Here is an 8,474-nt window from a genome sequence, read left to right on the forward strand (position 1 = left end):
AAAAATATTAACAATAAAAAACTAAAAAAAAAAAAAATCCACACAAACCACTCACTCCTAATCACCTTCCTTGACTGATTATGGTTTTCACAAATTTTACCAAAAGATTAATGAAAATATTGAAAAAAATTATTTTCTCACATTACATTTGTAAAGATGATAGAATTTAGGAGTTTCTCAGAAAATAGACCAGAAACTGTCATCAAGTTTCCAGACTAGAAAGTCTGGGACAACGGAGCTGCAGGTGGGGAATGGGAAGCCCAGCCCAGGAGAAATCAGAAAATATTGAACTGGGGTGTGGTCGGGAGCTGCTCCATAGGAGACATGGCTGTGCGAGAAAGGGGAACACAATGTAATCAGAAAAACCTTAACCTCCCCTGACATACAACACTGGCTTTCACAACGATTCCAGCAGTTTGGTTCCAAACTGAGGTAAACGCTTCAATGCTTATTCACGTGCTTTCGTTAACATTGTTTTTTCAGACTCAGGTTGCCCAAATTTAATACTTCTGCTAATGTGACTACACATGCCTAAAAAGTGAGGTGAGGTGGGGGGGTGCTTTTAAAATCAGGATGGGAAAAGAGATTAAAAATCATCAAATTAATCCTTTTAGCTCAAAATGAAACAAAGCAAAAATTATTGGTTTCTAATAGGAAATAACCCAAAATCTAAACATCACTTTCCCTTCCTGCCCTAGTCTCTACCCTACACATAGAGAAGAAATGAGAAACTCAACTTAAGCCCAGTGTGTTTTGTTCTGTTGAAGAGCAGAGCTTCACCCCAGGCCCTGTGGCCAGCCTCTCCTGTCCAGTGGGATGCAGCGCGTGTGATACTTTCGGCTGCAGTAGGATTCCGCAAGGCTGGTGGGGTTGAGGGTAAGATCTTCAGAATCTTCTTGAGGCTCCTCTGTTAGCTCCTCACCCACCATCTTCCTAGTGCTTCTCTCCCCTAGGCAAGAACTCCTGTCAAAACAGCCCCCACTGAGTTGTGGGCTATAAATTATCCTAGGTTCTCTGTCCCACTCTCATTATCTTCAATCTCCCCTTCCTCCCCACTGAACTTGTCATGGGCCCATCTGGGGCTGGTGCTGGACTTCTGAAATATGAACCTCCCCAGCCTCGGCCCTGGCTCTGGCTCACCCACTTCTCTCTGCCTTCAACTTCATGGTCATTGTGTGAGTAACACTTCTTGCTTTTGTGTGTATACTCTGGGTTCCACTGCTAGTCCTGGTTTCGCTTTTGAAAGTCATTGCTACTACTGTGATTCCAGAGTAGTTGACCCTTCCCAAGCCACTCCCCCTGGCAGGAAATGGGAAGGTTCCTCGAGCTCTTCTGCTCCTCTTTCTCTTGGACCCACAAAGTTTTGGTCCCCAGTCTCAATTTGTCAAAGCCCATGTGCTCTTCTTTCCCTCCTCTGTTTCTTCAGTGCACACTTCTGCTTTGCAGGAGTGAGATGCCTGGGAGGAAGGGGATGATGACCTGGGCCAGTCTGTGTTCTGGCAGCTTTTCTGGTTTTGATCCCTTGAGTTTTCTCTGTTTTCTCAGCTGATCCTTCCTTTGAGTGGCTTGAGTCTCGGGAATCCACTGATTCTCTTGATTTATGTCTTTTAAGATCTTTCTCCTTATGTTTTTTACCATGTTCAATATCAAGGTGAGGATCAATGAGATCTTCTTTATATTTTCCTTTGGCCTTATAGCCAAGTTGCTGAGGAATTCTCATTTCATCATGAGCCAGACCATGTTTTTGAATGTGTTGAGGGGAATGTCTAACCTCTTGTGTATCTCTGGGCTTTTCTTGTTTTTAGCTGCATCCTGTTCAGTTTAGGTATTTAGTAAAGCATTCATACAACGTTATCCTGAGGAGTGAAAGTGATGCTCCACATCATGGTGAACAAGGGTCACTATCTGCTGGGCAAACAATTCTGAGGGGTTATACTGAGACTGAGCTGACTGTATGTGCTGGAAAATGGGACAAAATTTCTCTTCCTTTTTTTGTTGCTGTGAACTAAATCCTGACAAAGCTTGTGTTCCTGAGCCAGTAACCCACTGGGTCATGCAAGGTCCTCATCAAAAGGTTCCATCCGGACATTGACCTGTGTCTCTTGAATAATCATAAAGACTTTCCTGCAGACAAGTCTTCTTTGGCTCCCATGTGTTCTTTCTTCTTCTCCTTCTCCTTCTCCTCCTCCTCCTTCTTCTTCTTCCATTCCCTTAGGTCTCTGCAATAGTCACATATTGCTTGTTTTAGAAAAACATTTTTTCTTCAAGCAACCTTTCCTGTATTATAGCAATAATATGTCAATTTGCATTCCTACAACTATCTACTTCAGTGTTCAGCTTACTCTATGCTCAGAATTTACTCTATACATTTTCCTCTAGCCCTCTTCTTTTCCCATTCTGTACTCTTCCTAGTCAAGCTCTTCCACTCCCATTGCTTCAGTTACAATCTATATATTTATAACTCCCAAACATATATTGCATATCCCAGACTTCTCCTATGAATGCTAAACCTATCCAGTTGCCTATTTAGCACATATCCACCATGATCACTCACTGGCAATTCAAATTCAGTATATTTAAGTCAGAACTCAAAGACCCTTCTCCATACCCAGTCCTCTTTCTGTTTCCTACGTCAGTGAGTGACACTCCTATCTATGCCATTGCATAAGCTAGAAAACTGGTTTAACACCTCCCTATCCAACATACCACATATATCCAATACATTATCAAGTCCTATTGCTTCTCCTTACAAAATATCTCTCAGATCTTCCCACAGTGCTCCATACTCATAGACACTCCACTGGGTGAAGTCTTTGTCTCTCACCTGGATCACTGCAATAGGCTTGAATTGCTTTTGGCTTGTTTGTTTGTTTGTTTTTGTATCCAGACATGACTGCCTTCCTCCCATCATCTTCTCTCCAGCCAAATTTATCATTTTGAAAACACTAATTTGACCATAAATTTTTCAAACCTTAAATCTTTCAATAGTTTCTCTTTTGGTTTTTAAAATAAAATGTAAAAATCACCAAAATTACAGGACCCCCAGCAATATAACCTCTTTCTTTCTCATCATCCTTATCCTCCCCTTCCCCTTGAGTTTTGCAGACTTATGCTGTAGGGGAGGAAACCCCACAGATTCAGAATTTGAAAAAAAGGCTTTGCTTTTCATAAGAAATGTAGGAGGAAAGAAGACTTCTCACCAGCCATGGGTCGAGGACCACTTTAAGCCCAATTCTTAACACATCACCATGACAGGCTTTATTTTAGATCTGAGCACAATAAATGCTGTTTCCAAGAATTGCCCTGTATCTAGCAAAGGGAGAGAAGGCCTCAGGATGGTCAGGTAGAGAAGAAGGGGCACTGTGCTGTTCACCAGAGAAGAAAAGGTAGGCCTTGTAATAAGCTATCAAACTTCAAAAGGCTATTTATGTAGAGGCACTGACAACATTTGTTTGAAGGAATTATTTATCCTATAAAGTGTTTAGAATCTATAAGAGAGTGTAATATTTGTCCAGGAAAGTATAATAGTGAAACTGTACAAGGGAGACACAGTATTTGCCCAGGGCAACAAAACATTAAGGATCTCTTGGCTGATATTTTGATATGCTGAGCCAGGAACATCTGTTGATCACAGGGAGGCTGACTTCCTCATCTACAACCACAGTAACTTTCATTAAGTACCACAAGGGAGAAAGCGTCTTTATGGTTAGGTCCATTTTATGCACTGTCTGTGTTCTATTTGAAACACTTTTCTCTTTCTTCTCTTGTCCCTTCTCCAGGCTAACTCCTACTCTTCATGGAGATCTCAGCGAAACATAACAGCTTCTTGGATAGCTTCCCTGATTAACTGACCATCAGCTGTTAACTGATTAACCACTTCCTTGATTAGCTGCATTAGAACTCTCTGTCTTTGACCCACTTACCAGCAATGTGATTCAATAATTAAATGACTAATATATGTTAGAATATGCCTATCAGGTTCTTCATTGTAGGTGCCTTGCTCAGTTCTCAGAACTTACACACTAAAAAAAAATTTGCTGAAAGATATGTTAATTCATTTGTATTATTTAATATTTGTTGATCTATCCTATCAAACTGTAACTCCCTCGACCAGGACTTTGTCATATTTCTCTTTGACAAAAAGGAGATTGATGATTTAATGTGGTGCTTTGTCCACAGTATACATTCAGTCAGTGTTTTATACATACCAAAATAAAAAGGAAAGCAAAGCACTTCTTTACTGATATCCCTGTGTGGTAGAGCAGCAACTTAAATCTTGGCTTCACATACCTTTACATTATTCACATTTATTTATGACTTCAAAGAGCTATTGTTTATATAGTTATATCTATGAATATTTTTTCATCTGAGTTAAAACTGTGAAAAACTAAAATGTATCTACTTAGCAATTTATTTAGGTAATAACAAACCCATTGCATGTTAGGAAAATCACCATGCATTTGTATGAAAATACATGCATTCGTATGCAAATACAATGAAAATACAAATGCATGGTATTTTTGTTGACATGCAATGGGTTTGTTGTTACCTTAATAAATGGAGATATATGTATTACCTTAATGTATTTGGAAATGCATTTTGGAAATACATTTCCAAAATTAAAACCTTTTTAGTTAGAAAAATGGCATTGTTTTGTGTTTTTAAAAAATATCTTTAATGTCTAGTTTAAAGAATGATAACTAGATTCTAAAACCTGATTCTGCTTTCAATCTGCTGCAAGATGTTGGTTTGTTTGAAGTATATAAAGAAAACTGTCATTACACAATTATGCAGCTGGAAAATAAAGAGATTTTAATAACCTTTTTAAATAATTGTGGATTAAATTGTGGATTATATCCTCCTTTACTACTACACCAAAATTCAACGAGTGGTAATTTCTTAAAGATGAACTGAAATATCAAATTGAAACATTTTCAGTGAACTTTTTTCATAATGGTTACGTTAAAATCTGTCAGTTCACTTTGCACTTTGAACAGATATTTAACTCATGCATGCTTTTGTAATGTCATGAAGTGATCACTTAGAAAATACTAATTCACTGAGTTATACAAATCTTCTAAATGTCATATTTCATTATACAATATAAAAATTACATTTATTAATACCACTACCAATCTCATTAGAAAAGCAATTATTGGGAAGCTGCCAAGCTTGCAGTGGTAAATACAAATTTTCCAAAAGTCTAACTTCCACTTGAAATGTTAAATTTTATCATTGGCAACAAAAATTCTCAGTTGTTAGTGATAGACCCAATTTATATATTTTTAAGAAAATGTCTTGGGAATATCCAAATCTGCATAACTACAGTTTGTCTATTAGTCATTGTTCCAGATAAAAATGGTGTTTCCTTTAAAAACAAAAATGCTGACATTTCAGCTTGCAACTCAGACAACTACACAAGTGCTCTTCCCCAGGAAAACCATGATGCTTCAGTATGCAGCAGAAATGCTTTAGACACTTGACTTTTATCTTGGAGTACTCATGAAATACCAGAGCTTGAGGGGCATTTGCTGGAAATCAATATTCTATCCTCAGCCTCTTTTAACTCTGAGGGAAAACTTATGCTTTCCAGTACCTCTGTCTTCCAAACATCCCATTCAACACACACAAATTATACCTCCAAGCCTGCCAGTTTTATTGTCAACACTAATATCCTTAAGGGCCTAGGCGAGAGAATACAGATGCTAGCCAGGGAAAAACAAAACAAAATCCATTCAAAGTCCAGGTCCTTTCACTGGTGGGTGGGGCGATTGCTTCCATATTAATCAAAAGCACGTAGAATTAGGAGAAAGAAAGATAAAAGACAACTTCCGGGGCTGTGACTAGCATCAGGGAGGATGATGCTATCATAGCAGAAGGAGAAATCACAAAGCAACAACTCAGGAAGGAGGTTTGATGACTGCACTGAAACTGGGGATAGTTTTTGACATGTGCGACCGTGTGAAGAGACCACCAAACAGGCTTTGTGTGAGCAACATGGCTGTTTATTTCACCTGGGTGCAGGTGGGCTGAGTCCGAAAAGAGAGTCAGCGAAGGGAGATAAGTGTGGGGCCGTTTTATAGGATTTGGGTAGGTAAAGGAAATTTACAGTCAAATGGGGGTTGTTCTCTGGCAGGCAGGAGTGGGAGTCACAAGGTGCTCAGTGGGGGAGCTTTTTGAGCCAGGATGAGCCAGGCACAAGATAATGTCATTGCTTAAGGCAAGGATGCGATGGCTTGGCTTGGGCTCAGAGGCCTGACAATTTTCTTCCCATTAACTAAACGCAAAAGTTTCCCAAAACTCACCTACCTCGTTGATGTGGTGGTTTAGCCAAGGAGTGTAAAACCATTGTCGTTAGGGAGTAAGGAAGTAGTTCAGGAAGTTCACAATGGAGCCACCATCAGGAGACAAGAGACCCCACTTCCAGAAGATTGGAGTATCTCCTAGTCACTCTCCCTCCACGGGTTCCCCTCTCCAATGGGCAACAACTTTAAAAAATACTTGTATACATTTTGAGATCAGGATTTGGAAATATTACAGGCCATTTTGGAATTTTTTTATTCACTACGGATTTTCTATTTATTAAATAATTAAGAATATCTTTAAGAGGATAAGCCATGAGAAGGAGGAATATCTTTATCATGAGAATCTCATGAAAGATGATGTTGAAATGAGGATTCTTCAAAGAGAACATTTCTATTACTTTATTTTCAATGAATAAGAGTAGGATGCAACCGCAGCTTTGCATCCTTAGGGAAGCTACTTAACCTTTCTGAGCCTCTGTTTCCTCACTTGTAAAATAAAGATAATAATAACATTTACCTCTAAAGATTATTGTGAGGATTAAATAAAATATTACACATGCGATATTTGGCGCTCTGTTTAGCACAAGTAATACATCACAAATAGTGGCAGAAGTGACAGTAGTGGTGGCAGTGGCAGCAGCAGAGGTTGTAGTAGTCATGGTGGAGACTGATGGTAGTATAAGCAATGGTGGTTGTGGTGGTGGCCGTGGCAGCAGGAGTGGTGGCAATAATGTCAGTGGTTGTAGTGGTGGTGGCAGCAGAGATAGTAGGTGGTAGCAGGTGGTAGTGAAGATTTTAGTCCTGGGGGTGGGGTGATATGGCAATGGTGGTTGTGGTGGCAATAATGTCAGCAGTGATGGTGGTAATAATTGCTGTGGTGGTGGTGGACTTGGTGGTACTGGAATTGGAAATGGTGATGGTGATGGTGGTGGAATTGTTGGAGATGGATGTGGCGAAGAATGAAGGTGGAGGTGGAAGTGGAAGTGGAGGTGGAGATGGGAGTGGTGGAGATGGATATGGAGGTGGAGGTGGAGGTGCTAGAGGTGAAAGTGGAGGTGGTGGTGGAGGTGGAGATGGAGGTGGAGGTGGTAGAGGTGGTGCTGGAGGTGGAGGTGGAGATGGAGGTGGAGGTGGTGGAGGTGGAGATGGAGGTGGAGGTGAAGGTGAAGGTGAAGGTGGAGGTGGAGGTGGTGGAGATGGAGATGGAGGTGGAGGTGGAGGTGGCAGTGATGAAGGTGGAGGTGGAGGTGGTGGTGGAGACGGTGGTGGTGGAGATGGAGATGGAGGTGGTAGTGGTGGTGGTGGTGATAATGGTAGTGGTGGAAGCGGAGGAGGAAGTGGTAGTGGCGATGGAAGTGGAGGTGTTAGAGGTGGCGGGAGTGGGGACGATGGTGGTGGAGGTAGAGGTGGTTAGAATTGAAGGTGGAGATGGTGGGAGTAACAATGGAGGAGGCGATGGCAGTGGAGGTAGAGACGATGGTGGTGGAGGTGCTGGTGATGGTGCTGGCAGTGATGGTGGTGGAGGGGTGGTGATGGTGGTGATGGTGGAAGTGATAGTGGAGGTGAAGTTGGTGGTGATGGATGTGGAGGTGGTGGAGATGGCGCTGGTCATGGTGACGCTGGCATTGGTGGTAGTGCTGGAGACAACAACAGTAGAGGAGTGGTGATGGTAGAGGCAGTGATGGTGTTGGTGCTAATGATGGTGGTGAAGACAGTAGTGGTAGTAGTGGTAGCAGTGGTGGTGGTGGAGACAGTAGTGGTGGAGGTGGTGGTGGTCACGGGGGCAGCGATGGTAGTGATGGTGGTGGTGGTTGTGGAGATAGTTGTGGTGGAGGTGGTGGTGGTAGTGATGGTAGTGGAGACAGTAGTGATAGTGATGGAGACAGCAGTCGTAGAGGTGGTGATGATGGTGGTGGAAACAGTAGTGGTGGAGGTGGTAGTGGTACTGATGGTAGTGGTGGGAGCAGTGATGGTGGTGGTATTAGTTCTGGTAGTGGTGGTGATGGCAATGCAGGCTGTGGTGTGATGTTGGCAACTGTGATGGTGATGGTGGTGGTGGCTGCTGTGGCAGTGGTGGCAGTAATATGGTGTAGTGGTGGTGGCTACACTGTGTTTAATTATTAAAGCCAGTTGGTTATCACAGAGGGAGTACAACCCTGACTCACTTGG

At 41.8% G+C, this 8,474-nt stretch overlaps 1 pseudogene; it reads right to left on the reverse strand.

Moving 5' to 3' along the window:
- Positions 1–966: 966 nt before the first annotated feature.
- LOC105515601 lies at positions 967–6,349 on the reverse strand (annotated as a pseudogene).
- Positions 6,350–8,474: the final 2,125 nt, after the last annotated feature.

Source organism: Colobus angolensis, unplaced genomic scaffold (genome assembly GCF_000951035.1).
Source record: "Colobus angolensis palliatus isolate OR3802 unplaced genomic scaffold, Cang.pa_1.0 Scaffold264, whole genome shotgun sequence".
NCBI classification, from domain to species: Eukaryota; Metazoa; Chordata; class Mammalia; order Primates; family Cercopithecidae; genus Colobus; species Colobus angolensis.